Raw genomic sequence first — 22,454 nt, 5'->3', positions numbered from 1 at the left:
CCATCTAATAACCATAATCTATAGAATCAATTTCCATCTCCCACCCCATAAATATAAGATAGGCTTATATCTAAACTTTGGAAAGTTGTGGAATGCCACATTCCAACATAAATTAGCCTACTCCATTAAATAGATTCCAATTCCTTGGACCCAAACGGGGCCCTAGAGTAATCTAAACAACGCTAGAGTAGCAACACTAGGAACAGATCTAATCGGCTATGCATGAAATAGGTAGATTAAACAGCAAAGTACAAGAAAAGCCGAAAGCATCGATTCCTAGCTGGATAACTAGTGATAAAACTAGAACAACAGGTAAAACCTAGAATTCTAGTAAGTATCGATAAATGATGAATAAATCTAAACGAAACGACAGCGATGCGCCCGAAGTTAAAGCTTAGAAATTACTCGATAAACGGAACTTACAAGATCGGCCGGAGGTCAAGTTGATGCAGCCCCGCCAACCCATACGAACTCGTGGAAAAGGAGAAAAAGTGTTGGCGAAGTCGCCTGCTTGAAAGTAAGTACGAGGAAAAAGTAGTTTGTTGTGTTGAGTTTATTGTGTTTATAGATCTACACGGGTGGCTATTTATAGCCTGTTACAAACGACTTCTTATCCGACTAGAACTCTATCCCTAAATTCAAACAGAAAAACTTCTTATCCGACTAGAACTCTATCCCTAAATTTAAACAGAAAACGAATATTTACAAGTACGATTCGTACTATTTTCACGCGCTTCATGGGCTGACCTCTTCCTCATCTTTATAATCCTCTTTAAGCCCACACTGGCCCAACTATTCCAACTTCCTAATCGGCCGATCACCTCTTTGGCAAGGGGGTAACCGATGAGGACCCATACATCGAGGGCTCAGACTCATCCCGACCCCGGGGACTAAGGTCGGAAGAAGCGGAGATCCTCCCTTGGAGGGTCGGGCGCGTCCGATCCCAAACCCCAGGGGTCGGGCGAGGCGGAGATCCTCCCTTGGAGGATCGGGCGCGTCCAATCCCAAACCCCAGGGGTCGGGCGAGGCGGAGATCCTCCCTTGGAGGGTCGGGCGCGTCCGATCCCAAACCCCAGGGGTCGGGCGAGGTAGAGATTTTCCCTTGGAAGGTCGGGCGCGTCCGATCCCAAGCTTCAGGGTCGGGCGAGGCGGAACTCCAAGGATCAATCGGCCGATCCTCGACTGTAGCATCAATTGGCCGATCCTTGACTGTACCACCAATCGGCCGATTTCCCATCATCGCCCTTGTTTCTCGCCGCATCTTCCAATCTCTTCTTTTCATAACGCTGATTTTACTCATGTCAAAATGTGGCGTCAACAGAAATATAAAGAAATACAATAAATGGCCTTAACTTTCATTTACTTCGGACCAACCGTCCCATCAGTTATAGTGGCGCCTCTATTTATAAGGAGATCAACCGCCACAAAGTATAATTACAAAATACCATTACCCAACAGCTAGATTTGAGGAATATTCCGGGGTACAACAAGGAATACGGCCTTCGTACGGACTCCTCCAGCTGACTCCTCGTACAGCTCCTTCATTCCACAAGGTGGCCAATGTGCTCTTCCAATGCGCGCTTGGCTCCTTCGGAGGTCAAAGGCTTTTCTGTCGGGTAGCCTTGCTCTTCCTTCTTTGGACAACCAGTGCTGAAAATGGGCCAAATGCAGCAGCTTCCATCGAAGAAGTCCTGAGGGCCATCCCGCCACCGTTGTGTCCCGAAGAACCCTTCTTACACCTAAGGATCCTTGTTTTTGTCCTCCCCGACCCTGCACTCAAAGTTTGCCACAATCAAACAAGCCATCATGGTTAGTGATGAGAGGACTTCTCCCTCCGAAGGAGATTCTGAAGGTGGTTTCCCCAACAATAAGATTAGGCAAGATGACCCTGTGATGTTGAGGGGCAGGCTAGCAAGAAGAAAGTTCTTGGAAAGGTAATGTGATATTTCCCTGTAGTACCTTGCTTGAAGCATTTGTTTCAAAACAAGGAACATGCAAAGTTGATGTGTTGGCACAAAGAACAACGTAAGCAAGATGAAATGATCAGACACCCCGCTAATGGGTTTGAGTGGAAAACAGTTGACAGAGAATTTTTGGAGTCTTAAAAGGATGCAAGGAACATATGGTTTGGTTTAAGTACAGATGGATTCAATCCATTTGATGAGTTTAGTAGTGGTCCTAGCACTTGGCCTGTGACCTTATGTATGTTCAACCTTCCGCCCCGGATGTACATGAAGCGGAAGTTCATTATGATGCCAGTAATTATCCAAGGCTCAAAATAACCTGGCAAAGACATTGATGTTTACCTAAGACCATTGGTTGATGAACTTTTAGTGTTATGGAAGGAAGAAGGTGTACGTGTGTGGGATGAGGTTCAATCTTGATCTGATTGTATGACTTGTTTTCTCCTTGGATCTAGTTTTTGACTTTGCAAAATATGTAATACAAGTATGCTTTTTTTTCATCCCCTACCCTCAGCTCTACAAAAAGCCTTATTAGAAGTAGGAAGAAAAGAGGCAAATCAAAGCCTTGGTAAGGAACCATACACATTGAGTGGTTTGAGAGAATCATATGAGGAGCAAGGCTATGTTATAGTCTGAAAATCTTTCAAAAACCCAAGTTATCTGAGCAGGAGAGGTAAAGGTGACTTGATTTTAATCCATTCCATTCCTCAACCACCCAAGATGGCATAGTAGACACTTCAAAGTTCACAAGCACAGGTGAGGCTTGGAATAACTTATATGCAGGTATCATACCAAACGAGGAGATGTTCCACCTTAGTCCTTCAACCTTCACTCGAGGATGAGCAAAGGGCTAAATGTGGGGGTGTTGTTGACGCTCCTTAAATATCATATCTGACCATCAACTTCTTAAATATCTCTTAATAAGATAGGTTCTATCCTTTTTCTGCTTGCGGGTTCATCGTTCGTTCTTGTAACGGGTGCTGTAGCTTAAGGACTTGAGTCTAAGACGGAGTGTGGCCTGAGCTAGAGTAGTAATCGATACCATAGACGTTGTGTCTAGGCTTCAGGTTGCCTTTGTTTGCTACCTTCCCCCACGGTCTGAGAGGTAGGCTGCAAGTGGTGACAGTCTTGTTCGTCTCTTGTATCCCTCCATGTTTAGGTTCGACGTAGAGCTAATACCCGGACACACATGGCAAACCAGGTGTAGGTTGGTGCCTGAAGTAAGCAATAGAGGTTGAGTTTATCTGATCCTAAGACCCTAAAGCCATAGGAATCCTCTCTATCCTCACCTACCTAACTCTTGTTGTCCTTGGACGAACTAGCTAGGAGACTTTTACACATATGTTCCTTTGGAAAAATATTATAGCGATACCCTAAATACTCTCCAGGTGAAGTGCTATAATGGTATATCTGTGCACTTGCGAATTTATTCATGAACGTTAAGAAATAAGAACACCTGCACGCACTGTTTAGATGATACTTGCAGCATGTATTTGAAACATTAGAGGAAGGTTGTGTATATGTGTCATCGTCGATTTCTTCCTTCTAAGGTACCAGTTAAGAAAGAAAGGGAAGCATTTCGAAGGGGAGGAAGAAAAACGTACTAAGCCCGTTCACCGTAATAGTAAACGTGTATTTTCTATGATAAAGGATGTGAGGGTAGTATTTGGCAATGGCTCTAGTAGCCAACCAGTTCCAAACGATGAGGACGGACATGCACCCATGTGGAAGAAGAAGTCTATATTTTGGGAGCTACCTTATTGGGAAGTCCTTGAGGTTTGTAATGCAATCGATGCGATGCACCTGACAAAAAATCTTTCCGCGAACATGCTTGTCTTCCTAGGTACATGTGGAAAGGCAAAGGATACAATTGAAGCACATCGAGACCTGAAACATATGAAACAACAAGATGGCTTACATCCAGAAAAGAGAGATGATGGACATTACTTGCATCTTGCCAGTTACACTCATAGCAAGGAAGAGAAGGAAAACATGTTTGATTGCTTGAATAGTATAAAGGTCCCATCAGCCTACTCCTTGAATATACAGGGAATAATAAATATTAAAGAGAAAAAATTCATAAATCTAAAGGCCCATGACTGTCACGTCCTGATGACATAATTGCTGCCTGTTGCACTGAGGGGTATTCTACCAGAGAATGTGAGAATGGCAATCGTGAAGCTATGTGCATTCCACAACATGATTTCTCACAAGGCAATCCATCCAAACAATCTACTAAAGCTGCAGATTGATGTGGTGCAATGCCTTGTCAGCTTTGAGACGGTCTTTCCACTTTCCTTCTTTAATATCATGACCCACCTTCTACTCCACCTTGTTGAAGAGATTTTTATTCTCGGTCCTGTATTTCTACACAATATGTTCCCTTTTGAGAGGTTTATGTCAGTTCTGAAGAAGTATGTTCATAATCGTACCAGTCCAGAAGGAAGCATCGCAAAGGGATATGGAACAGAGGAGGTCATTGAGTTTTGTGTTGACTTTATTGACGACTTGAGTTCTATTTGAGTCCCTGGATCACGCCATGAAGGGAAACTCAAGCGAAAGGGCACACTAGGGAGGAAAGCTCGGATGGACATTGATGAGAGTACATTTTGTAAAGCAGACTTCACGGTCCTACAACAATCATCCCTGGTGGCTCCATATATGGAGGAGCACAAGACCATGGTACGGCCCTCAAACTAGGGGAAGATGGGGGCCTGGATTACACATCTTCACATTGACACTTTCACCTCTTGGTCGCAACGACGAGTGATGGGTGATGACCACTACAAGGTTTTGTCACTAATGCCACGGTTTTTTTTTGGCAACAGACGATTTTCATTGCAATACATAGGGATTATTACGACAAGAGTCCTTGTTGGTTGTAATAGGGTGCCATATTGCCACCGTTTTTGTAGTGTTGTGAGTACAATTTTAGTGGTTGCAATAGGTACGCTATATCGCAATGAATATATGTTGGTTGTAATTGCAGCGACGTTATTGCCACGCTATTTTATAGTGGTGGCAATAGTTGTCCATATTGCAACGATTATAACACGTTGTGATAAGTACCATCGTGCATTGCAAAAAAGTCTTAGATATAGCAACGAACACAGTGTTGTTGCAAATGAAATCTTGGTTATTACAACGAAAATGGTGTTGTTGCAAAAGAAATCTTGGTTGTAGCAATGAAAATAGAAAATGTTGCAAATGAGTCTTAGATAGTGCAACACTAATATGAATCGTTGCAGCTAGTATTAGATATAGCAACGAAAATGGTATTGTTGTAAAAGTAATCTTGGTTATGACAACAAACACTCGAATTGTTGGTAGACAGAAGGTGCTAGCTATTGCAATAATATATAGTCATTGCAATGTAGGGGAACGCATGGTTGCAATAGATGAGTTTGTGGGTGTCGCCAGCTTGGTTATGTTGGTGGGCCTTTATTTTGGCCCACACATATGGCAGGCCTTTCTTTCACGTGCTGAGAGGTCTAATCCTGATCTATCTCCTAGAGTTGCCTCCCCTCCTCCTTCGCACGACTCCTCCGCTTCTTCGCGTGATGCTGCCTTCGTTGCATGATCGACACCTGCCGTCATCTTCCCTAGCGCACGAGTTGCCGAGTGCCAAGGAAGAGTCCCCTTGTTAGTCCTTTACGATCTCGTCGCCTGCCCTCCTTCTTCGCACGACTCCTCTCCTTCTTCGCGTGATGCTACCTTCGTCGCGCGATCGCCGCCTGCCGTCGTCTTCCCTAGCACGTGAGTTGCCGAGTGCCAAGGAAGAGTCCCCTTGTTAGTCCTTTACGATCTCGTTGCCTGCCCTCCTTCTTCGCAAGACTCCTCCCCTTCTTCGCATCATGCTGCCTTCATCACGCGATCGCCGCCTGCCGTCGTCTTCCCTAGCGCGCGAGTTGCCGAGTGCCAAGGAAGAGTCCCCTTGTTTATCCTCCACGATCTCTCGACGCGGGATGACACAGCCGTTGTCCGATTCCATCCTCTCAATGCAAGGTATAAAATCGATCCAGACCTATCGCAATTAATGTGCATGCTGATAAACTTGAGTTCTTCAATTAGTATATATAGTCATTCAGTTTTTATAATACTTGTTGATAGTAAGAATACTGATAGAGGAACCTATATTTTATGCAGGTTATTCAAGAGTTGTATAGTAGTGCAAACATGTGCTTAAATTATTAGTTGGATTTTTTGCAATATGGCACATGATCATGAGGATCATAGTTGGATGGAATTGTCACATACAGATGCTGTGTGGCAACACGGAGTTGCTAAATTCATTGAAGATACCTTTGATGGCACCTTTCTAGGACAGACTGCACCCTGTCCATGTAGAGGATGTCGTCGCATGGCATATCAAAATAAAGAAGTTGTTGAGTTGCACTTGAATACCAGAGGGTTTGATTCGTATTACAAAAAATAGCATCATACTGGCAGATCTACTAAATGTATTGCTGTGGACGATGATGATCGGGACGTTTGTTAAGGTGAAGAAGGTGATCATGGTGATGGCGTCTCATCCACTAAACTGCTTTCATCGCTAATTGGTGGAGCCATACATGGTGAAATTAGAGGTGGTAATATTGAGGAGCCAAATGAGTCAGCAAGAAAATTTTTCAACTTAATGAAAGAAGCTAGGAAAGAACTATACCCAGGTTGCAAGGAGGCTACCCAAATATCTTTTATTGTGAGGCTATATCAGATTAAGTGCATGTTCGGTATTAGCAACAATGCTCTAGAGCAAGTACTGTTATTATTCTGCCATGTGCTCCCCAAGGACCATTGTGTGCCAGATACCCTGGATAAGTTTGAAAGGTAGTTCGAGACCTTGGCTTGGACTACCAAAAGATTCATGCTTGTGTTAATGATTGTGTGTTATTCCGTGGAGAAGAGTACGAGAAGCTGAACGCATGTCCAAAATGTGGGGAGAGTAGGTGGAAAGATACATATTTAGAGTGTGGTGGTGATGGCACTGGTGGAGTAAAGAAGAAGCTCTTACCTCGTAAGATACTGAGGTATTTTCCACTTATTCCTTGACTGTAGAGATTATATATGAACGAGACCACATCAGCGCATATGCGTTGGCACAAGGAAGAATTGGTTAAAGATGGGAAAGTGCGGCACCCAGCTAACTCAAAGGCATGGAGGCACGTAGATGCCAAGTATAGTGCATTTGCAAGTGATCCACATAATGTTAGGGTGGGACTTGCATCGGATGGCTTCAATCCATTTGGGATGTTGAATGTGACTTACACTACATGGCCAGTGATTCTAATTCCTTATAACCTGCCTCCTTGGTTGTGCTTCAACAAACATATTGGATGATGTCGATGCTAATTCCTAGGCGTAAATCTCTAGGAATTAACATTGATGTATATTTGCAGCCTCTGATCGATGAGCTTAAAGAGCTATGGGACAATGGAGTTGATACTTGGGATGCGGATAAAAAGGAAAATTTTACTCTGTGTGCAATGCTACTTTGGACAATTAATGATTTTCTTGCATATGCGATGTTGTCTAGTTGGAGCATAAAAGGCAGGTTTGCTTGTCCATATTGTCACAAGGATACTGATTACTTGTGGTTAAAATATGGTTCAAAGCATTGCTACATGGGCCATCGTCGTTTCTTGCCTACGAACCATAGGTGGTGGAGGAACAAGGTCAGCTTCAATAACAAGGTAGAAATGAGGGAGACTCTAGTGCCCCTCAGTGGTGCACAAGTAGTGGAGCAGTACAAGAGTTTCGAGAAAGTCACTTTTGGAGCGACTACTTTGAGGAAGAGGAAGCAACGTGATGAAGATAATAGATGGCACAACTGCAGGAAGAAGAGTATTTTCTTTGACCTTCCTTACCGGGATTATCTATTTATACGCCATAATCTCGATGTGATGCATATTGAGAAGAATATATGTGAGAGCTTGCTAGGGACTATGCTTGATTTGGCTGGTAAAAGTAAGGATGGTGAGAAGGCTAGACTCGATATGCAAGAATTGGGTATAAGGCAGGATCAACATCTATTGTTCAATAATAAAGGAAAATACACTTTGCCACCAGCGTTGTACAAGTTAGGTGATGATCAGAAGGAAATTCTGTTAAGATGCCCGATGCTTGTGCGTCAAATATCAAGAGATGTGTTGATGTCAATGGTTTTTTAAGGTTGCTGGACTTAAAAGTCATGACTACCATGTTATATTACAAAAACTTTTACCCTTGGTGGTGCGCCAAATATTGCCTGAAGAAGTAGTGATACCATTTATCGAGCTCAGCAGGTTTTTAGTTCGGTATGTTCAAAGGAGCTTGAGGAAACTAAGATGAAAGAACTTACCAAATCGATTGGAGAGACTCTTTGTCGGTTTGAGATGATATTCCCTCTAGCATTTTTTGATATTATGATGCACTTACTAGTTCATATTGCTTGGGAGGCTGAACTCGGGGGCCCTGTTTCCTATAGATGGATGTATCCAGTTGAGAGGTGCCTATGTACCCTCAAAGACTATGTGAGGAACAAAGCATGCCCAGAGGGTTCAATAGCAGAGGGGTACATCTCGGAGAAGTGCCTTACATTCTGTTCTCGGTTCTTTGAAGGTGTTAGTACAAAGCTGAATCAGCCAGAGCGTCATGAAAGGAGCAATGTTAGTGAACCACCTGCTGGTCTAGGTGTATTTGCGAGCATGGACTTCACTAGAAAGAAAAGTAGTCATAGACATAATATGGAGATACCTTCTCCTGATGACTTGTGCAGGATAAGGCACTACATAATATCCAACTGTGATGAGGCCACTCCATGGATAAAGTAAGCTACATGTAATCCTATGTGTTCTTTTATATTGTGTTCACTATCTAACTGACATAAATTTATTGTTTCATCAGTGAGCACATGGACGAATTGAGGAACACCAACTCGCATAATGTTGATAGAAGGCACAAGGCTAAATTTGTACATTGGTTCAAGCATAAAGTGAGTCATATATATTTCTGTTTAATTTTATTCATCACACTTGAATATATTTGTTCGTAACATATTTTCCAAACATTTCTGAGTGTAGATCAGGAACCTACATGCAGAGGGAAAAGCAGATGAAATGATTTATTCTCTATCTCATGGTCCAGAACAAATAGTTAGTGTGAGGAACAGGTGTTCCATCAATGGGTTTTTCTTCCGAACATTAGATGTAGAGAAAAATCTATCAACACAGAATAGTGGTGTTGTCGTCAAGGGCAATGATGGCATGGAATGGTATGGAGTGATTAAAAAAGTCATCATCCTTGACTTTCCTAACCAGCATGAAGTCACATTGTTCGAGTGTGACTGGTATGATGTTCCTGCACCAACTAAGAGCAAATCTAGAGGGTATAGTAAAGATAAATTAGGGATTATCAATATTGATACCACTCAGTTTCGCTACTCAGATGATCCATACATCCTGGCAACACAAGCGGAGCAAGTGTGCTATGTGAAAGGCGAGAAGAAAGGTACTAAATGGTGCAGTGTCCTCAAAATTAAACCTAGGACCCTGTTTGCCATGCCGAAGTTAAGGGCAGTGTTGGTGATACCAATAAGGACTCGGTTATCACAGGAGTGGAACAAATTAATGTTGAGGACCAGCAGGAGGCTTTGACAAACTGGATTAGGCCAGACATGCAAGGGTTAACCGGTGATGCATCTGTACTTCAAAAGGTGGTGCCCATGCCTGAACCAGATCATGCGGACATATCAGAAGACGAAGATGATTCTGATGACACCTACATTAGTGATGGAGTTGTTGCTCCAGTCAATATACCTGGAGAAGACAAAGATATTTTCTTTGTGTAATTTGGAGTTGCAAAGTTTACTTCGTGAACTAATGTGCATTTGATTTCTGGAAAACATTAAGATATTATATATACCATGAACCATGAACTTTATCAAATGCTAAACCAGACGAGATAGAGCTCTCATACATAAAAATTACTTAATTCGTACGAACTGCATCTAGTTTGATATAGTAGGTGCATGCCTCTTATGTTACCAAAATAAAGTAGAGGCATCCATTACTTCTACATCAACTAGCATGTTAGCAAAATAAACATGGGTCATGCCTCTCATGTTACCAAAATAAAGAAGAGGCATCGACGACATGATCAACTAACATAACTCTTATAACTAAGAGTACCGATACTTCAACATCAACAAAAACTACTCCCTCGTCAACATTAGTCGTCCTTACCTTCCACAGTGTATAAATGGCCCTTCCGCAGCTTGTGCTTGATAGCAACGCGAACCTCTTCTATCTTCTCTCGCACCTGACATTTTTTAAGGGGGTTACTTAGGATGTGAAAAAGATAAACTGACTAGATAAATCAAAATAGCACATAACAGAAAACAATTGATGATTAACTTAAAGGGTAGGAACATCACCTGCCTACTAGACAGCTCAGGGCCATTGGAGAGCTCATAATCGCTCCCCTAAGTGAGTATCATTGTACATGACATCTTTAGGAAAACGACCTCGTAGGTATCTCCAGCGACCTTCATTACAGAAAAAATAGGGTCACAAAACTAAATAAAGTGTTGCTCAGTTTTAATAGGATCATGACATGGCAACACATAGTGTTAGAAGTTATTCGAAATAAAGAACACATACTGGTTTGAGACTTGCTGGCATGTGTGGCCAGTCATATTGGACGTATGGCTCATCCTTGGAGGGAAAAGACTCGGTGTAGATGTGGCGGGCTCGGACCGGGTCGCGCGGACTGCTTACTCATGCCTATCATGAGATCATAAAGTTTAACATGTCACCGAATCAAGATATTAAATATGTGGTATACTAAATCTAATTTTCCAGCATCACCTCCTTAGGGATCGAGCGCCTCGGCCAACACTTGGTGGAGGTGCCAAGTCCCTTCTTCTCCCCAACAGCCATGGTGGAAGCCATCCCCGGGATCATCTTCTTGAATCACCCGGTGGCTTTGTCGCGCAGCTGCCAACTAGAGTTGTGCATCTTCTTGCGCTCAGCCATGGTGGGAAGGGAAGCGGAGGAGAGTGAGCAGGCGCACGTGCGGGATTGTGATGGGACGTGTTGGGGGAGATAGGTGGGCATTGAAAGGGGGCGGAGAATAAGGGGCCATTCAGTTATGGAAGCATACTCTGGAAGCAGGAGTCCACGCCTTCAGTTATGTAGGCCAGATATCACTCACGTGTATGCCTGGTAGCAATTGGGCCCACTCGATAGTGACACGAGTCACTATGCAGACGAGGCGCATCCAGGAATGGGACGGGACAATGAGTAGATTTTGTTTCTAAAAGCGTAGAGTACTTTTCATAGGAAGAGCCAGTGATATGCGGTTCCCATGTGTATATGATGTAGTGGGTCTAGCTCCCCACACGCGCTGATGAGGAAGCGTATTCCTCGGGCGCGCCTTCCGAAACCAAGTTGGAGGAGGGAAAGGAAAGAATTGGAGGAGATAGGGAGGATAATGAGGAAGTGGGGAGGTTAAGATTCGATTTGTTTGCATAATGGGCGGGTTATTAGGCGGTAAATGGCTACATGCCGGCGCCAACCCAATTTTCGGCAAAAATAAAAAAAGGAAAAAGGGTGGACTGCAGGGATCGAAGCTGGATTGTCGATTTATATTAATGTCGTAGACACCATTGAGTTACTGGTTGTTTTGTTTCACTTCTAGCTTTTCAACCTTGATATACATAGTTTTGGACCGGTGTGTGACTAACATGCGGGACCCACTTGTCGGCGCCGAGTTCATATGCTGCTCTAGTTTGGCTCATGGTGTTCTTCTTTTTTTTTGGTTCATTGTTAAAATGTTAAACATGTTTAGATTTTGAATTTGTTGTTCAAATCCGTTGATTCTTTTTTCCAATTTCTTGGACAACTTTTCCCTTTCACTTGGTTTTATTTGCATTGTGTTTCCTGACCCCTTGTATGAACATTTTGTCATTTGCTTCAATATTTACTTACTCTACAATGAATGGATCTTTTTCGAATGTGTCCAACGTACTAGGGGCTTATGAATAGGCAAGTTGGAATCTTTTTATGTTCAATGTGTATCATATAGGTGTATCATATATATGACATATCATATAGGTGTATCATGTTCAATGTCACACCTTCTTTGCCTTGAGGTTATTTCATGTGGGAGCTAAAAGACAATGTTTCGGTGCAAATTGGTAATCGATCTCCTCAAGGACATGATTTATCGCACAAACCATTGAGGTACTTGTTCTTTTTGTAGCGTGGCATCTTTACCACGGTTTGGGTTCGTGAAACCAAGATACACTTATCTTTGTATTTGTATTTGTGATACACCAAGCTAGTGACACACTTATATTTGTATTTGTGATAGCATTCCATCATGCACATTGTATTAGGACTTAAGAAAATATATATTGGTTTTGTATAAACCTAAATTGGCAAAAAATTTGGACTAAAAACTTGGAAAAATGAAGGAATATAAATTGAAAGAAAATAAAAAAAGGAAAAAGGGTGCAGGGCAAGGATCGAAGCTGGATCATCGATTTATATTAATGTCGCAGACACCATTGAGTTACTGGTTGTTTTGTTTCACTTCTAGGTTTTCAACCTTGTTATACATAGTTTCGGACTGGTGTGTGACTGACATGTGGGACCCACTTGTCGGTGCCGGGTTCATATGCTGCTCTAGTTCGGTTCATGGTGTTCTTCTTTTTTAATTTTGATTCATTGTGAAAACATTAAACGTGTTTACATTTCGCATTTGTTGTCCAATTCCGTTGATTCTTTTTTCCAATTTCTCGGACAACTTTTCCCTTTCATGTGGTTTTATTTACATTGTGTTACCCGACCCCTTGTATTAACATTTTGTCATTTGCTTCAATATTTACTTATTCTACAATGAATGGAACTTACTATGTTTGTGGTTAATTTGGCTCAACTTGTAGTCATGACAAGGTTTTGTCTATCCAATGGAGTTGTATTTTCGCAATGTGCTTTTGTGTCTAAGCACACCTTACACCTCCCTGTATATAGGTGTTATGATGCACCTATAAAAAGTACCCACACTTGGGTACGTTCATTTCTCCTTTGATTTCAATTGTGGGACCCACTACATCTCGCCAAGTTGTGCCTCAAATTTTTAGTACTAGTGCAATGTTTCCTCCATTCTTTTTTTCCTAAACCCTCAAATATCTCAGCCACCTCCCCACTTGCCCCCAAAACTGCACCGGCTGCGTCAGGGGGGCGACGGCTCCTCTCTGCCCAAGCGACTCCATCCATGGCAACTCCTTCTCCTTCCATGGCAACTCCTTCCATGGCCGACGATGGAGAACCTTGCACACGAAAAAGTACGGTCAGAGTCGAGGAAGCCAATATTGAAGATGAACATTACAGGTTCGCATCCACCTTTAACGCCTTCTAGGGTTAGGGCAGAAAATTTCTGCACATTAAATATGTACAATCGATTTGATGTTGCCTCATTGGCGCATGCTTTTATAAATCACAGATCTGATTATTGCTGATTAGTTTTTCACATAGCACTAGTAGTACTACATCTTTATTCATTGATGCGGGGGTTTTGATATCTATGTGGACATACAGATTAGATGAGTTGACAGATCAGATTGGGGGTGGAAGGACAAGATGTGCACCTGGTTTAGGCTAATATTGATAGGGCACAATTAGACTTTGTCAGCTTGTGGCATTACATCAACTTGAATATGGTGCGTGGGACTACTACTACTACAAGAAGAGAATAGGAAATGCTGATGCATCTAATCAGTCAACTGGTTACCCCAAAGATGTAGAGCGCATGTTTCAGTACATGGATTCATCTGAAGAAAGGAAACTAAGGTTGATACTATCAAAACAAGAATTGGTTGGAGCTGTCAACATTACACCCCTGAAACGACCAAGGGCGAATGACTCTAATGATGGTACTGATGCTGATACTAGTAATGATGAATCACTTGATGAATACAAAGATTGGCTTCAAGACCAAGACCCAGATTGTGGTATGTATGCTGTTTGTACTACACTATGCACATGTGTCTATAACTATACAATGTACTCACATAATTATGTTGGTAACTTGCAGATTTATCTGATGACCACAGGGAAGAAACAGCAAAAACATACTCTAAATGGTTAAGGTAGAAAGGCCTTATGAGAGATATTTGTAAATCCTTTTTCCTCTGAACTAATTCTTATTTTTGATGAAAATTGTACAATCCTCTAAGTGCACTTGTTTTTTATTTGTTCAGTGGCTTATAATAGAGGTCAAGCAAAGCCTACAGAAGTACATGATGAGAGCAATGGTAGTAGCGCCACGCCGCCATCACAATGGCCAACACATGCTAGGAAACCAAAGCAGACAACAGGTTCTAAAAGCTTCACACCTTCTGCAGTTTTTTATACTCTTATTGTGCACGACTTAATGTAAGTTTCTATTTTTTGATTGTAAGTAGGCGGCAAGAAAATGGGCTGAGGATGCTTGAAAGCGCTAGTTGCGGTGGCCAAGAGATCGAAGACTTCCTCACAGAAATTGAAAATCAAATTTTCCGAAAATGTGGGTGGTCCTTGTGGAGATAATAGACATACCTTTGTAGATGAGCTTATTCTAATTACAAAGCAGAAGGCTCCATTAATTGGAGTTAGAAATTCGAAAGATGTGTGTCAGCATGTGAAGGATGATATCGCAGAATCTGTAATGGTATGTCAATGGCCACCTTATGCTGCATTATAATGTTATATATTAGTCTTGTTCCCTCTATTTTCTTGGAAATATATATTTTGAATGTAGCATACATAACAAGTTTTCTTTCCCACTAGGATCATTGGGACCTTGAGACCACTGACAGTCCGAACAAAAAGATATAGAAGGTTGCCAATGAACGCTACAAAAGTTGGCAATCCGTTTTGCATTCTACATACAAGGCATATGACAGTTATGATGAGAGAATGAAACATAAGCCTGCAGACATAGACATTATGGAGTGGCACTATTTGAACATGTACTTTGGAACTAAAGACTTCAAGGTACACCCTCTTTTGTAGGTAAAAGAACACAATCATGAGTTCAACTTTTCATCGCTAACCATTACTTTACAGGATGACTGTGCAGAGTAGGAGCAGCACGAACTCTTCTAATCGCAGCCAACTGAGAACAAATCACTCGGGGGGTTCCAAACCTTTCTCGCAGTGGAGTTGGGAAAAGGTAAAGATTTGTTTACTTATTCTCAACTTTCAGTACATTACACAATGATATATTAATGGCATTTAATGTTGCAATCATAGAGAGATTCAGTAACTGGTGCTGAGCCACCCCTTTTGAAACTTTGGAAGACTACTCACACTAGGGAAGGAAGATGGACAAATCACCTGGCTGAAAGTATTTATGTGAGTACTGAGTGCTAATTTGATCATAATATTGATTCAGCATTACAAGCTATTTTTTGGTATGAAAATATGACCAAATTAATGTTACAATTAATTGTTTCTTGCCATTAGACTAGTACATCCAGAAAATTATCTCAAACACAATCAGATAAAGAAGAACCAACAAGTCACACTTCTGGACCTCCTAAGGAAGACAAAGTTTTCCAGGAAACGTACAGGGAAACAACAGGAGCCAAATACAGCAGGTCACGTGGCCATGGTTACTTGTCGAATCCAAAATGAAAGCAGGAAGCCCTTCAGGAGAGAATGATTCAGGAGAGAATAGAGAGGCTCGAAGAACAAGAACGTCAGTTATAGGAAAGAATACAAAAGCATGAAGCTGAAAAGAAAGAAGAGATAGAACAACTTAAAGCCGCACTTAGACAAAAATTGATGGGGGAAGTTGCTACAATGATCGCGCCATATCGTAAGGCTTTACTGCGAGAGGTAACCAGAATATAATTTGTGCATGTTTATTTCTGTTGTGTTCTAAATTTGCATAATGTCGCTAATGTCTATCCTCCCATCTTTTAAAATCCGCAGCGTACCCCAGCAAACAATAATAATACAATTGAAGTTGATGCTAGGACCACCGAGGATAACATTGATGCAAGGCCAGTACAAGACAGCCAAGAAACAAGGAACCAGGTATCGACAATAATTGGTTGTGATTGAAAGTATATATACATATGTCGCTAATCCCTTGCCTACCCACTTTTAAATTGTGCAGCATACCCCTCAAACCAACAATAAAACAACTAACGATGAAGCTGGGAGCACTAAGGAAAACCTTGCTGCAACACAAGTAGTGCATAGTCAAGAAACATCAAACCAGGTAACAACATTGAACAAGCATTCCAATTATGATGGTTTTTTGCATTAAATTTCAGCTAACATTGTTCCAAGAACTTTATTATGATCCAGAATGCTCCAAGCACCATTGTCACAACCGAAAAAAGCACTTTGGCACCAACCAGAAATGCTAAAACTGCCAACGTTGCAAAGGGTCTGTTCAATGAGAATCGTGGTAAAGGTCCAGGAGCTATTGCAGGATCCAGATTCATTAGTACACAACAACTTATATCTGGTGCTAAAACACGAGAAGGCAAAAGGAAAGTACAACAGGTACGAACTGGAATTATGCTTTCAATATTGCTGCATATTGATTCCAAGACAAAGTAGCTTCACAAGTTTTAATTCACTTGTTTGTTTCTCTTCACTTCAGCAGGCTAGTGAAGCTACGGAGGGGCAATAAGACTCAAGGTTGCCTACAGGTTACAAACAGACCTTCAAGCAAAGTTGATCATCATGAATGCTTTGAGTGATCAAGATTATAGATGCATACAAATAATATAGGTGTTCTACATACTTTATTATTGGGAGTCATGTGGATGAAAGTATTTTCATATGTCAAATATTCTGTTTTGTCATGAATGGTGTGTGTGAATGATGGATTGATTTAATTAATGATATATATGTGGCATTAATTTTTGTTTTGGATCTTCTATTGTATTAAAAAAATATGATGACGACATATTTTCTGTTGCGATATCCATTGAGCATATAACCATAACCCATACTGTGTTGCACTACCCTGTACGCATATAACCACAACATATTTCATTGCGATATGGTTGTTGCATATAATGATGGCAGGTACCTCGTTGTGATACCTTGTAAGCATATAACGACGCTTTCCCGTCGTTGCGATATCCATTGAGCGTATAACCACGACCTGTATTGTGTTGTACTACCCTGTACGCATATAACCATGACATATTTCATTGCGATATGGTTGAAGCATATAACGACAGCATGTACCTGTTGACGCCGGATTTCGTCACTAGTAGAATCGGCGCAAGGAAGAGGAGGAATCGGAGAAGCACAGTTGGGAATCGGCCAAACGGTGCTACAGTGTGAGATCGGCCGGTGACTTTTGTCTCGCTTTGGGTCGAATGCACCAGGGTCCCAATCGGTAATCTTTTGCCGATAAGGAATCAGCCGATTAGGAGGATGGGCTAATTGGGCCTGTATGGGCTTGGAAAGGGATAGAAGGATAAGGTGGAAATCAGCCCACGAAGCGTGGAGTAACTAACCTAGCATGAATTGTGCTTGTAGATATTCGTTTTCTGTTTGAATTAGGGATAGAATTCTAGTCGGTTAAGAAGTTATCTGTACGGGGCTATAAATAGCTACCTTTGTAAATCTGTAATCATCAACCAATCAATACAACAAGCTACTTTTTTCCTCGTACTTACTTTCAAGCGACTTCGCTACTACTTTTCTCTTTTCCACGAGTTCGTGCGAGTTGGCAGGACTGCATCATCTTGATCTCCGGCCGATTCTGTAAGTTCCGTTTATCGAGTAATATCTAAGCTTTAACTTCGAGCGTATCGCTGTTGTTTCGTTTAGATTTATTCACTAGTTATCGATATTTGCTAGATTCATAGGTTTTTACCTGTTTTTCTAGTCTTTATCACCAGTTATCCAGCTAGGAATCGGTAGTATCGGCTTTCTTTATTTTCTATCGTTAGATTCATCTATTGCCGATTAGATCTGTTCCTAGTGTTGCTATCATAAGCTTTGTACCGATCACTTTAACAATTTCCTGTCTACAAGGCTACAGAGATCAGGCTGTCTTATAGCCGATTTCATTACCACAGTAAATCGGCCGATTCGCTGATAAACTCTCTCAATCGGAAACTTAGCCGATCGTAATTTCTGGACCTGACACGTGTTCTTCCTTGCCAATCAACAGGTTAGATTGGCTGGCACGCCGCGCGAACCGCACCAGGGCATTCACCCGAACAGGAGCTAAGCAGATTCTCCCGGGTCGTGTGCCGGTCGCTTGGATTCGGTTGACCGATTTCCAGCGCCAACACACTTTTGGCACGCTCGGTGGGACCAAATACAACCGCCATCATGTCGAAAGCTGCTGAGGTCTCCGAAGATAACGTCATCGAGGTGACGGAAGCAGATCTGAAGGATGACCAGAAGGAAGAGCTGAACAAGTGTACAGAGCAGTTCCGGAAAGCTTGCCTGAAGTCTTTCAGTCGCTCCAGAAGCGGGGAGACCATCAAAAAGACTCCATTCCCCGCTCCCCGCCAGATCACAATTTCTGAGGATTCGGATAAAATGTCCGATATGATTCAACAATCTATTCATCACGCCTTCATCGACCAGTCTCCGGTGCTTTCAAACATGGTGCACAACGCCGTTGTCAATTCCTTCGCCGGGGGCATACCTCAAGGATATAGAGGACCGACATATTTTCAGCCGATTCCACCAAATCAGACTTATTCAAATTCAGCTTCGCAGCCGATCCAATTTTCTGTTGGGGGATCCGGTGCTTCCTCATCATCAGCTCCTATGGGATATGACTCCATCCAACTGTCCTCTGCGCCATTCCCTCCGGTCAGCCCAATTAACCCATCACCCTGGGGGGCACCTTCAGTCACGGCCGGTCAGAATCAATCGGCCAGTCAGATGAATCCTCCATTCCAGACATCCTTCCAGGCTGCTATCCGGCCAACCGTGCCGCCATACCAGCCTGTCGCTCCGGAGGTCAACAAGACAGCAGAGATCATGCTGTATGATGAAACGAGTGGCTCATTCAAACAACCGGCCTTTACTACACAGCCGGCTTTCACTCATATACCACCTTTCAATCAGCCTTCGTTCATTCAGCCTCCGATTTACCAGCACGTGCCGATTCCGCAGCCAACAGTTCACCAGCAACAGCCAGATTGGTCGGCACGAATTGCGGAGGTGATGCAAGAACAATTCGGCTTGAAGCCGAAAATGCAAACTTATACCTACAGAACACCATACCCGTCTACATATGACCTATTGCCGTTCCCCCATCGGTATAAAGTTCCTGATTTCACAAAATTTTCGGGGATGGATGATACTTCGACCGTGGAGCATGTGAATAGATTCATCATCCAATGCGGAGAAGCAGCTACGCAAGATGCCCTACGGGTACGGTTGTTCTCGTCATCTCTGTCTGGTTCGGCCTTTCAATGGTTCACGACATTGCTGCCAAACTCAATTATCACATGGGCCGATTTAGAAAGACAGTTCCACAAATACTTCTATGCCGGGGTGCATGAGATGAAGCTGTCCGATTTGACCAGCCTCAGGCAAAGGAGTGATGAGCCGATATCCTCGTATATACAGAGGTTTCGGGAAACCAGAAACAAATGCTACTCCCTGGCTCTAACCGATGCGCAGTTGGCCGATATAGCTTTCCAAGGCCTTCTGCCCCACATCAAAGAAAGGTATGCTTCACAGGAGTTCGAGAGTCTGAGCCAGATTGTTCACCGATTGTCCGGACAGGAGGTGCATCCTTTCGATCCGCGGAGAAATTTTCAAAAGAAAGTGGCATTCCTGGAAGAGTTAGAGGATGAGGAAGATGTTGAAGTCGGACTTGCGGAGTGGATCAAGGGGAAGAAGCCGATATCATGCCCATTCGGCAAAAAGGAGCCGGAAGCGTTCGGTTTTGACACGACTAAGGCCGATAAGATCTTCGACCTTCTCCTCCAGGAAGGGCAGATTAAACTCTCACCATACCATACAATACCTTCTGCCGAACAATTAAAAAAGATGAAGTATTGCAAGTGGCATAATGCCACATCCCATGATACCAACGAGTGCAAGATCTTCAGGCAACAGATAGAGTCAGCCATTGAGCAAGGCAGACTTAAATTTGAAGTGCCGGCAAAATCGGCCAAGCCAATGAAGATTGACCAACACCCCTTTCCTACCAACATGGTTGATACGGGGAAGAATTCACTCCAAACAAAAGTGCTGACGTCCGAATCGGCCAAAAAGAGTGGCGCCGTTGATCCCAGAAATCAAGCTACGCCTGAAGACGTCAAGGGGAAGCGGCGAATAGAGGACGATGATGGTGAGTCAGAAGGGCCACGCATTACTTCCTAGTTCCTGCTCCAGAAGTACCAACGCCAGCATGAACGATCAAGGTCCCGAGAAGAAGCAATGCGTCGGCACGAAGAGCACTGGAGATGCCCATTCTTCATTCATTGTTGGGAAAATAACCTCAGGCTACCTTCGGCCGATACTTGCCCTGAATGTAACGGTCCTTATCGTGGCAATCGGCCGTTCAACAGGTGTCGCTCCAGGGACGGAAGGCCAGAACCGATCAGCAGGAATTGGCGCAACCAAGATGACCAGTGCCCTCCCGTGCGTGATCGGCTGGGGGGCAGAAGTGACCGACATGATCGGTCGGAAGACAGACGCCACGATAGGCAGGGGGGCAGGACTGATCGACATGACCAGTCAGGCAACAAAGCCAGCGTTCACAGCCGGCTCGAAGAGATGGCCGATGCTCGGGTGACGGATGAAAACCCGTTAGGACGCGAACCGGAGTGGGAACGCGCCAGGTCAGAAGGAAGACCAATAAACCCTAGATGGTGTCCCGACGGATTGACCAAGTCTCAAAAACGAAGAATCCAACGTCTCCGCCAATGGGAACAGCAGGAAGAAGACAGCGCGACAGACAAGAAGGAAGGAAGGCCTCGGGTGTGGCGCCCCAAAAGAAACGATAAAGGGAACGACGAATCGGCGGGTGACGAATCGGCAGCCGAGATCGGCATGGTTTTTATAGTGCCGATGGAATTCATGACTCCCGCCGATCAACAGGATGTATCGGCAATAGAAGAACAAACAGCACAGTTGGCTTTGGAGCCAATGATGGCTACGTTCGAGAAGCCCGAGGATGACGAACGACAACATATGAAGGCATTGTTCCTTAAAGGGCATGTTGACGGTCGCCCCCTTACCAGATTGATGGTCGACAGAGGAGCTGCTGTCAACATCATGCCGTACGCCGTACTCCGGAAGCTTGGGAGAAGCGACGACGACCTGAACAAGACGGACATGATGCTCAAGGACTTCGAAGGCAAGGTGTCAAACGCTCGCGGTGCTCTCTGCGTCGACCTCACCATCGGCAGTAAGACCCTTCCTACCACCTTCTTCATTAATAATGGCAAGGGATCCTACAATATGCTACTTGGCCGAGACTGGATACACGCAAACTGCTGCATCCCGTCAACTATGCATCAGTGCCTCGTACAATGGGTCAGCGATAACATCGAGGTGGTCAAAGCCGACTCCGCGTACAGCATTGCAGCAGCCGACACGTAGCAGTGGAGCTGCGAAACCGTCAGGTGCATATCAGGTAGGGTATGGGAGACCGATTTCCTGAAGGTCACCAATTTTGGCCTACAGCCGATCCGAGCAGTCGGCTCCGAAGACTCAGAATAGATGGATCAGTTCGCCCGAGAAGATGGGAAGCTAGGGCACGGGTTCACATCGGACGATTCATTAGAGATGATAGATTTAGGTGATGGAACCAAACCAAGGCCGACTTTTATTAGTGCGAATTTAGATCTAGAATACAAGTGTAAATTGACAAATTTATTAAAGGAATTCAAGGATTGTTTTGCTTGGGAGTATCATGAGATTCCCGGTTTAGACCGATCCATTGTTGAACATCGGTTACCCATAAAACCAGGGTATCGGCCGTACCAACAACCCGCATGGCGCTGCAATCCTAAAATTTTACCAGACATAAAAGCTGAAATAACTCGGCTAATCGAAGCAAAATTTATTCGGCAATGTCGTTATGCCGAGTGGATTTCTAACATCGTACCAGTATACAAGAAAAATGGGAAGCTACGCGTTTGCGGTTATTTCAGGAATCTTAATCAGGCCACACCGATGGATGGTTATCCCATGCCAACGGCCGATGTACTGATCGACGCTGCCGCGGGGCATAAAATCATTAGCTTCATGGACGGAAATGCCAGATACAATCAAATACTTATGGCCGAAGAGGATATACCCAAAACGGCCTTCAGATGTCCAGGCCACCTTGGTTTGTTCGAGTGGGTGGTGATGACTTTCGGCTTGAAGAACGCTGGCGCTACATATCAGAGAGCTATGAATTACATATTTCACAAACTCATTGGCCTTCTGGTAGAAATCTACATCGATGATGTCGTGGTCAAGTCTAAAGGTCACGAAGAACATTTGGCCGATTTGCGAAAAGTGT

At 43.4% G+C, this 22,454-nt stretch overlaps 1 pseudogene; it reads left to right on the top strand.

Moving 5' to 3' along the window:
- The window catches only part of LOC117860113 (uncharacterized), a 106,978-nt pseudogene extending 90,141 nt beyond the window's left edge, over positions 1-16,837 (top strand).
- The last annotated feature ends 5,617 nt before the right edge of the window (positions 16,838-22,454 follow it).

This window comes from Setaria viridis, chromosome 6 (assembly GCF_005286985.2).
Source record: "Setaria viridis chromosome 6, Setaria_viridis_v4.0, whole genome shotgun sequence".
NCBI classification, from domain to species: domain Eukaryota; kingdom Viridiplantae; phylum Streptophyta; class Magnoliopsida; order Poales; family Poaceae; genus Setaria; species Setaria viridis.
Note: the sequence above shows the minus strand (reverse complement) of the source record. Positions and strands in the feature narration are given on the sequence as shown.